The sequence below is a fragment of the Coturnix japonica genome, chromosome 34, assembly GCF_054131305.1.
Source record: "Coturnix japonica strain WE chromosome 34, WE-NBRP24, whole genome shotgun sequence".
Taxonomy (NCBI): Eukaryota; Metazoa; Chordata; class Aves; order Galliformes; family Phasianidae; genus Coturnix; species Coturnix japonica.
The window spans coordinates 3,666,563-3,675,803 of record NC_140696.1 but is presented as its reverse complement, the minus strand read 5'-3'; the positions used below and the strand labels follow the sequence as shown (position 1 = coordinate 3,675,803).

Genomic DNA, 9,241 nt, shown 5'->3' with positions numbered 1-9,241 from the left:
TGCAGCCCAAAAAAGCAGAGTTAGCAAACAAGGGTCTGTGCTTAGATCATCATTCCTATTAAATCTCGCCGCTGGGCAGTTAGTGCAACCATATATCAGTGCAAAGGGCTGATGTGGACACAGGGTGATAGTACACAGTGTGCTGTGTACCTGTACCTTGCTCCAATGTGTCACAGGGGTCAGGAAGGGTACATAGATTTGCCTTGATGATGTGATTACATCACTGCTGAAAGAACACAAACCAAAGCAATCAATGCAGGACATCAAGGGGATTTTCTTATCTCTCTCTCTTTAATCTGCATCAGAGCTCCTCTCTAAAAGCCCTCCCCTACATCTCCCAGTGTTGCTTGTGATCCTCAATGCATGACTTCAGCCCATGGCAGCAGCAGGGGGCCAGAGGGACGTGGTGTGCTGAGCTTCACTGCTCACAGCTGTGCATGGCGTTAGTGACCCAGCAAAGGGAAGGAAAAATACCTCTTTGTGAAACACAGGCAGAGTGAATAGAAGGAGATCCAAGCAGAGCTCATGGGAGAGAGGCAGCCTGGCCTGGTCTGCAGCAGGGATCAGTAGAGGGGAATGCAGCACTTAGTGCAGGCTGCAGCACAGACTGCAGCGGGAGAGGAAATCAGGCAGACTGCAGTTGGTGCACAGACACTCTGCTACCAGCTGGAAGCCTCGTCTCGTTGCTGTTTGCTTCTTCTCCCCATCCTCCTTCCTTTCTTCTTTGAATAGAAGAGCCAGGCAGCCAAGCTGCCCTGTGCTCCTGGCACAGCGGGGTCACTGTGGGTGGGTAGCAGCAGGGGGCTGTGCTGGAGCTGAAATGCAGAAGAGCAGCAGAGTAAGAACTCCAGCAGGCCCCTCTCTGCCCTCATCCAGCTGCATCACCTGTTGCAAGCCAGAACAGCCCGAGGACTACCCAAACTCCCATAGCAGCCATAGCAATGAAGGAGCTGAAAGCAAGGATAGGAGATGGGGGAGGGAAGCTGGCAAGTGCTCTGCTATTTCCCTCAGCACAGCATTGCTCTGCTCCAGCTGGAGGCCAGCACTGCAGATCTGCCATCCCAGCACACCCCATCCCTTCCCAGCATCCCAGGGAGTGATGCTGTGCCACCTCTGCATTAAGATGTACAACCTGCTGTCAGACAGAGGGCTGTGTAAGCTCCCCTGGCAGCCTCTACCAGAAGCTTATCTGCCTCCCTCAGCCAGATTCCAGGGTAGAAACAGAACAAAGTGGCACTGATGAGCTGCCAGTACTTTAATGAGCAGCTCCCACAGACACCTTCCTACCTCTGCTGTGATGCAGCTCCGCTGAGCAGGTGTGTGTGGTGTGTGCTCCCAGAAAGGGAGCTGTATTTACTTCTCACTTGTTCAAACAGCAGCAGCTCCACAAACCCTCTCTCACAGCCATCACTCAGGCAGGGAAGTGGCTGATTTGGCAAGGAAATTGTCATCGAGTGCAGCTTGCTGGAGATGTTTACACTGTGTTTCTGAGGGTATAATGAGCGTGCTGATAAGATAGTGCAGGGCTTTGAATGAGGGGTGAGCATGCTGATGGGGAAGCTGTGAGCTGTGTGCTGCATGGCTTCTGGAAACACCCTGCTGGCATCCTATACAGGCTGGAACATTTAATCTCGTGCAGTATTTTCGGGACACTTAAAAGGTCCTTTTAGGACAGAAAAACAAGACGGGGAGAGCTTGGATCTCCACAATGATGGTGTTGTGTTGGGTTTTTTTTCACCCAGAAAGGAAACCGAGGTGTTTTCCTTGCTGTAACCCCACCTCTCCCTTCCCAGCTGAGAGAAGGACACACTGACAGCCCCGATACCTCCTGAAAGCGGACACGAAGGTGCTCCCCGTCCCGTCCCGTCCCATCCCATCCCATCCCATCCCATCCCATCCCATCCCTTCTCGGGCTGTATCCCAGCCCACGATCCCGCAATCCCCTCGGGGCTCCGCAGCTGTGTACGGCCCACGGGGGACACCTAGCGGCCCTGGAGCTCCCCTGTCCGCCCTCTGTGCTCACAAAACCCCAAACCCCGCAGTGTGGAGGGGGGGGAAAGCGAAGCTCAGAGCACACGTCTCCCTCCGGTCCCATATGCTTGTATTATGGGGCGTTAATTGGATGCTGCGTGGTCAGCGAGGAGCAATGAGAACCTCTTGTGTGCCACCGAGCTGGGCTTTCACCCCTCCTGGATGAAACAGGGCTTGTGGATGAGCCATGGGGTGCTGGGGCTGGCTTGCAGGAGGGGCACTGCTGGGACTTATGGATGCAGAGTGGGAAAAGGAAGGTTTGGTGGCTGTACCAGTCAACCCGGGGGTCCTTCACCATTGTAAGCATAGCCCACCATCAGGATGGGATCAGCACAGTGGTTCCTTTGGCTACACAAATCCATGACGCTCAGAGAGCTCTGCTTGATATAAAATAACACATCACTAAAAGTGCCCTGGAAGGAACGCCTCCCTGGTCACTGTTTCCATTTCCCTGTGCTGCATGAGATCAGTGCAAGCCCAGCACTACAGCCCTGAATGCCAACACGTCCCCATGACAGAGGGAACTCACCCCATAACACCATCCCTGCAGCATCACTTGCAGGGCACAGGGAGATGGGCAGTAAGCACAAGGCAAGGTTAGAGCATGCCCTTCTTGTACCCATAGAGCTGCAGCTCCCTGGGCCTGCTGCTTTCTCACCCCATCTTCCTCCAACCCCTTGGCTTTCCTTCCTGGGTGCCAGCCAGCCCCGTGACGCTCCGCTGGGGCTACGTTCGGACTTGACGGAGCCTCATAGTGAAATGCAATTAATGTAATAAAGACCAGCAGCCAGCACATGCATGGAGCCAGTCGGAGCAGCAGGGATGGCTCCCCGTGTTGCCCAAGCTCCAGGTGTTCCCTGCTTGTGCACAACAAGCAGCAGTTCTCCTCTCATCTCCACTCCCTGGCATTCCTGCAGAGCCGCAGTGCCAGCGCACATCTCAGAGCTGCCTGGGAATCTCCCATCTCCTTTCAGCCTCTTTCACAACTCTACCACCAAGGAGGAGGGCCAAATCCTGCCCAGCTGCTGGAGAGGAACGCTGCACCTCTGCCAGGTGGGGACGCAGGAATGCAGGAGCTTTTGGGCCCTCTGGGTGCTTCCCAAAGCTCACATGCAGCTGCAGGTGTTTCCCAATCTGGCTCTGCAGGACCGGCTGGAGCATGGGGTGCATGGCAGTGCCTGGCTGCAGGCTGTGGCCCTGCTGCTGTCACCCTGCACCTCGGTGTGGGCACTCAGCTCCCTGAGGGCAGCTGCTGGCATGGGGACAGAGCTGTGCTGGCCACACAGAAAGCCCTGCCCTGGGGAGGAAGGTGTGACGATGGGATGGGCAGGCATCCTTGGAAGGATGAAGTAGGTGGCCATGGCTGTGCCACCAAGAAGCCTATTCTCCCCAGTAGTTTCACACTAGGTCCCGCTGTGAGGGTTTCTCGAGCTGCAGAAGCCTTCTGAGATTTGCTCTGCTGGGTGCTGGGGAAGAGGAAAACAGCTTATTGTGCCACTGGGACATGTGGGAGTAAAGCAGAGAGGCCCCAGTGTGATAGCAGGAAGGTGGTACGGGGCTGTTGGGCTGAGGCTGTGGGTTCAAGTGACCCTCCTGCTGCTCAGAGCAGCATCTGGAGGGAGGCAAGGGGCAGGAGGGAGAGCTGGGACAGCAGGGGAACAGCGGGGGATGTAGGAAGAGGTAAGATCTGAGACCTGCCAGGCAGCCGTGGGGCTTGGAAGGTATAAACAGGTGTTGAAGGACCATGAGCTCAGTGCCAGTGATGTCAGAGCTGCTGCGATCAGCCTGTCCCCAGATCCTTTCCAAGGCAAACATCAGACATTTTCCACCAGACACTGTTCTCCTCACATGCCAAAACTCACTCCCATTTCTGCAAGCCAGGGCTGGTGTCCACATGCATGTTGGATTGCAAATCCATTCCCAAGCCCCAGACACTGTGCAGCCCCTGATCTCCATCCTAACTCCGAAATCACAGCCTCTGTACTGCCGTCCAGCCTCACTGCCCTTCCCAGCACCTTGCTGACCCTGCTGATTTCCCTTGCAGAAGAGGAAGGCATGACACAGCTCTTTCCCAAGCATTTTCCACCACCTTAAAACCAGAGGATGGGATGGGGCTGCAGAGCTATAATGCTGACCAAGGACAAGCGAGCCTGGGCACGGTGCACAGCAAAGCAGTGCTGAGTAAGAGCGGTGATGCTCAGCCTGCTCCAGGCCTGGCTCTGACCTTTGCTTTGCCTCCACGTGGTTATCCCATTCCTATGGCAAGAGGTCTCACCCTCTTATCTAGGTCTCTCCCAGAACTGTCCAGCTTTTTTATCTCCTCCTTTCTTAGTGCTGTCCCCATTCTGGGTCTCTTCCCCTTTAGCTCAGATCTTTCTTTGCTGCTTTACTCTTTCCCTGTATTTACAGAGAAAGGAAAGGAGGGGAGTAAAACCAGACACATGCACGCACACGCCGGATATTTGCCTTGCTCAGTCACTCACTGAATAAGCGTCCTTGTTTCAACATGTTTTCCCACTTAACTTCCCAGGGGCTTTTCAGAACGAGAGTTGCTCTGAATGCTGGAGCTCACTGACCCTTCCTATGTGCTGCCCTCATTACTCAGCCTTCATCCCGCACTTGGATTTCCAGGAACGCAGCAATAACCCATCCTAAAGCCTCTCTCCTTTAAGGACAGCCTCTCTTCCTTCCCCCAGCCTTGCTGGGTCCCATGGAATCAGGGAATCATCGAATCACGGAGGCTGGAAAAGACCACTAAGATTGCCTAGTCCAACCATGTAGAATTGCCCCCATGCTGTTCTGCCCTCCAAGCACCAAGGGGAGGCAGGGCATCACTTAGGAGCTCAGTCTTCTGCATGGAGGTCAGCCTCAAGACACTGAGTCTCTTGCAAGAGAGATCTGGGGGAGATGATGCTCTTACCCAGGAGATACTGATCCCATGAGCCCCCCAGCTTGCTGTCACCCCCATGTGGAACCATGGGCAAGTGGAGGAAACATTCATATCTTTCTACAGCTCTAAGGCAGAAGTTGCCCCATCCTGCTCTCCCCTCACTGTGCCATGCTGCTCTGTGGCCATACACATCCAAATATAGCATAGCTGTACACCTTAGGAGGGACAGAGCCATGGTTTCTGTCCCCAGGGCAGGCCAGGGCAAAGATTGCTGAGTGCACAAATCCATGCAAGGACCAGCCATGGCCTGGGGGGCAGCTTGCTCAATGTTGCCAAATACAGAAGATTTCAGAGTACTTAGTGTGTAGGGAGGCTATTAATAACCCTCTGCCCTTTCCCTTCCTTGCTGTCTGTCCTTGCTTTACCCTTCTCTACCCATCCCCACCTCCCCCCTTTCTCTGGGTGCCCCAAGCCATCAGCAACTCCATTTTGTCCCTTCTAGACCTACACACTGTGGAGTCAAGAACTAAACCTGATGAAGCAGTCCCTGATGCTGGGGACAATTAGCAAATTCTGCTCAAAGTTATCACTGCTAAGCATCAGAAAAACAAGAACATCAGCATAGAAGAGTACAGAAAGAGAGCCTGGGGGCTGTTGACCATGCTAACACCTACACCCCATTACAAAATTGCTTTCCTTGGAAGGATTGCGACCTATTGTGAGCCTATCCAGATAGCAGCTTTATTAGCACTTCTACAGCCCCCAGAATCATAAGATTATCCAAGCGAAGGCAAAGAGCCTCAGTGGCCAATCTGACCATGGAACAATCCTTCCCAAATTTGGAGATGGTGTTTTAGTGCTGAGCAGGCACCGGAGAGGTGCGACCGTCTCCACCCAACTTCCCCATCTCAGCTTGTGCCAATCTGCAACGCATGAAAAGGAGGTGGAAAAGAAAACAAAAACTGAAAGCCAATGACACAGAAACCAAGTTAATCATCAAGGATGGGGGGGGGGGGAGAGAAATCCTTCCTGACCTCTGCAGGCAACCAGCAGAAGCCTTGAAATGCGGGCCTAATTAATTAATTAAAAACAATATGAGCATGGTGCAACAAGCCTTGTAAGCACATTGAAGGCAGAGTATCACCCATGCGCTGTTATGCAACGTGTTGATGACTGCAGTGAGCTCCTTGTGAAGCCACTTTGGAACCCAGTGCTCCAGACTGTGTCTCAGAGGCCACCCCTGAGCTCTGCTCTGTGATGTCCGGAGATCATCTTCTAATTTCAAACCTATGCTTTTTTTTTAATGTACAAATTCACCCCATTTGATCTGTCTCCGTCCTTTAATCCAAATAGATTTCCGTCTTCAGATGGTATTCCCTGTCCTCTGCATGAGTTTGTTGCTGAGTAGTCATCTTCCCTTCAGCCTTTTTGGAGATGAGGACTCAGCATAACCACTAGAAAGGGGTCCTCCCCCCAGCTCTGCACATCCTCCATGTCCTCACCCCGCAGCCTCCTGCTCTGCTGAGTCACTGCTGTGCCGTGCACTCCCCAAGTATCGCTGTTGCTCAATGGGCGTCCGTGTCCTGCTTGTAATTAAGATTCCCCAAGGTCCAGCTCATAGCCTGCGGGCCTGCTTTGAGCCCTATGTCTGGTCTGCAAGGAGGAGGCATTGCTGACTGGGGAGGTGAGGGGGTGTTCCTGAACCATGGGGATGTGGCACTGAGGGATATGGTGATGGACATGGTGGGATGGGTTGGGTTTGGGGGTCATTGAGGTCTTCTCCAACCTTAGTGATTCTATGTTCAGGTGCCCTGAAAATCTCAGTCTTTACATCTCCTAGCTCTTGTCTCAGCACACCCATAAGGTGACAATGCACCCTCAGAACCCTGGGTCCTCAAACTCACCTTTCTTCCCTCCATCACTAATGACACACGCAGTCGATTACATGGAAGCAGCAAGCCTGAGTTTTCTCAATATCTCAACTCAGGCTACATAAACTGAGTTTATCTCATGTTGATATCAGTTCTGGTCATAGCCGCAGCTCAGCTCTAAGCACACCTGCAGCATTATTTGCTCTGTGTCAGGGCAGCAATCCTGATCTATCGGTGTGTCACTGCCAATCTGATGCATGTGAAAGCAGCACGAAGCCCTGAACCCGTTCTGCCTGCTCTGCTGCTGCACCAGGGGCTGCTAAATGCCCATTTGGGTCGGTGTCCTGGGCTTCCTTGCAGCAGGGACAGCCCGTGTGCACTTCAGCACTGCATTTCCTGAGCTGTGAGTTTATCTTATGCTAAGCACAAGGCATATGGGATGTGAGAGGGATCGCTGCGCAGTGCAAATAACAGGCAGGCTCCCTGCTCCTCCTTTGGCCGGAGCTGCTGTGAGAACCGGGGCTGGTGAATCACAGGTGATCCAATTCTCATGGCTCTCAGTGACTTCATCTGACATGGATGTTTGAAACTCAGCTCCAGAGCTGTCTAAAGGAGTGCCTCAGGGTTGGCGTAACTGTTTCTGTTCTATTTAGATGGAAACAAACCCATTTTTCTTTTCATATTCTCCATCCAAGGGAGATCTTCTTTGTCAGTAGCTACTCCTGAGGATGGTTGTGCAGCCATTGCACAGCTCAAACTCTTCAGCACAAGCAACGAACCGCCCAGATCTACCAGGGTATATGAAAGGAATGAAACTGCAATCGAGGACAAAAGGATCAGGAAACATAATATAAAACAACAACAAAAAGGAGGATTTAGGTGTCCCAGTTACTGAACATAAGGAGAGTTGAGCCAGGAAGGCAAAAAAGCGGCACAGCAATGTCAGAAAAACACATTTCAGTCTCCCTGAAACAATTTGGGCTGGTTCAACAGCACATGCCTCAGTTCCCCTAATTGCTCCTCAGGGTTGGCCACCCCGACCTATTTTGCAAAGGTGTTGTCGAGTTTAATTTGTGAACCTTTGAAAAAGGGCTCCGAGTTGTGCAGATGAAAGGCGCTGCGGATGCCAAACGTGGGTGGATGCGGTGAGTCAGAGGCGCAGACATGGGCACTGTGTGAGCAGCCCGATGCAGTGCAGCACATAGCAGGCAGTGGTCCTTTGCAGGAGATGGAGGGATGGTCAGTGCAAAACTCATTGCTGCTGCTTGCACGGGTGTGAATGTAAGCAAGAGAAATCAGGAGCCAACCTCTGGGAGGTGCAAATATGGAGAGGGTTTGATCCTTGATTGCTTGCAATAGAGGTGTATGAGTGCAAGTGTTCCAAATATGGCTGGGAAGCAAAGCACAAAGCATCTGATGGAGCAAACCTCAACTCCCAACCTGTCCTTAATCCCCAGCCCTCTGATGGAGTATCCTTTAGCTGCCCTTATGCTCCAGCAGCCCTCCTGCTCCCCCTTGAATACCACTGTGCACTTCTCAAGCTTCAGGCAGGTGTGAATATGATTTTCCAGCATAAGCCAGAAATAACAAAGGAGAGGTGGGTCCCATCTGCCAGCAATTCCTTTGCATGCCAAAACAACAACAACAACAAAACACCCAAGACCCAAACAAAAAGCCACGAGGGGGTGTGATGAGGTGTAGAGAGATGATGGGGAAAAGAGTGGGCTTGGCCTTGGGCTGCAGTTTGCATGGCAGCCACAGAGATGCACTAAGCTGTCCTTGGTCAGACATGGGCCTGCCGTGGTTTCACAGGTATTTACAGGGAGAACATGCCCAAGGCATTAATGCCAGGCATGTGGGATGCTGTAGAGAGAGCTGGAGTTGTAGAGGAAATGGTGAAAGTGGCATTGCATAGGGAGCACTCCCTGTGTGCACCATAGGGATATCCATGCTTGCTTGCTGCACCTCTGCACGGACTCAAAAACTGATAACAAACCTTGTCCTGAGCCCAGTTCCTTCAGAATCTGCCTGGAATAATTGCATTAAATTCACTGATTTAACCATGATGGAGAAGTTCAGCCCTTAATCTCTGTTTTTTTTTCCATCATACCTCATCCAAAATCTTCACACAGAGTCAGGAAGGCGAGAGAAAGCAAGGCGTTCCTCTTCCAGGCCAGATCTCTTCACAGAGATACTATTTGTTTCTTAATGATTAATTCTGGCTCAGAAAAGCCCTGCTGAGCCCTCTCTGTACACGTGAGAACAGGAGCCTCCACCCTCTGGTATTTTTAATTACTTGGAGATCTACGGGGCTGTTGATGTTATAAAGATCAGCTCAGCCTGAGAAGCCAAGGAGGAAGAAATGCATGTTTGTCAGCCAACCTCCTGCTTTTAGATTTGTACTTTAACAATAGAATTGCCTTTTCCTATGTCAGAGATTGGCTTTTGA

General features: G+C 52.1%; 1 long non-coding RNA gene across 4 annotated transcripts in view; it reads right to left on the bottom strand.

Moving 5' to 3' along the window:
• Positions 1-272: 272 nt before the first annotated feature.
• Positions 273-9,241, bottom strand: part of LOC146755283 (uncharacterized) — a 133,390-nt gene continuing 124,421 nt past the window's right edge. For 3 of the 4 annotated variants that reach the window (XR_014938246.1, XR_014938245.1, XR_014938247.1), the window contains exon 2: positions 273-815. This is a non-coding gene — a long non-coding RNA (uncharacterized LOC146755283). Of the gene's footprint in view, positions 816-1,287; positions 1,699-9,241 lie in introns of those variants that run through there. The other variant, XR_014938244.1, reaches the window with a different exon arrangement.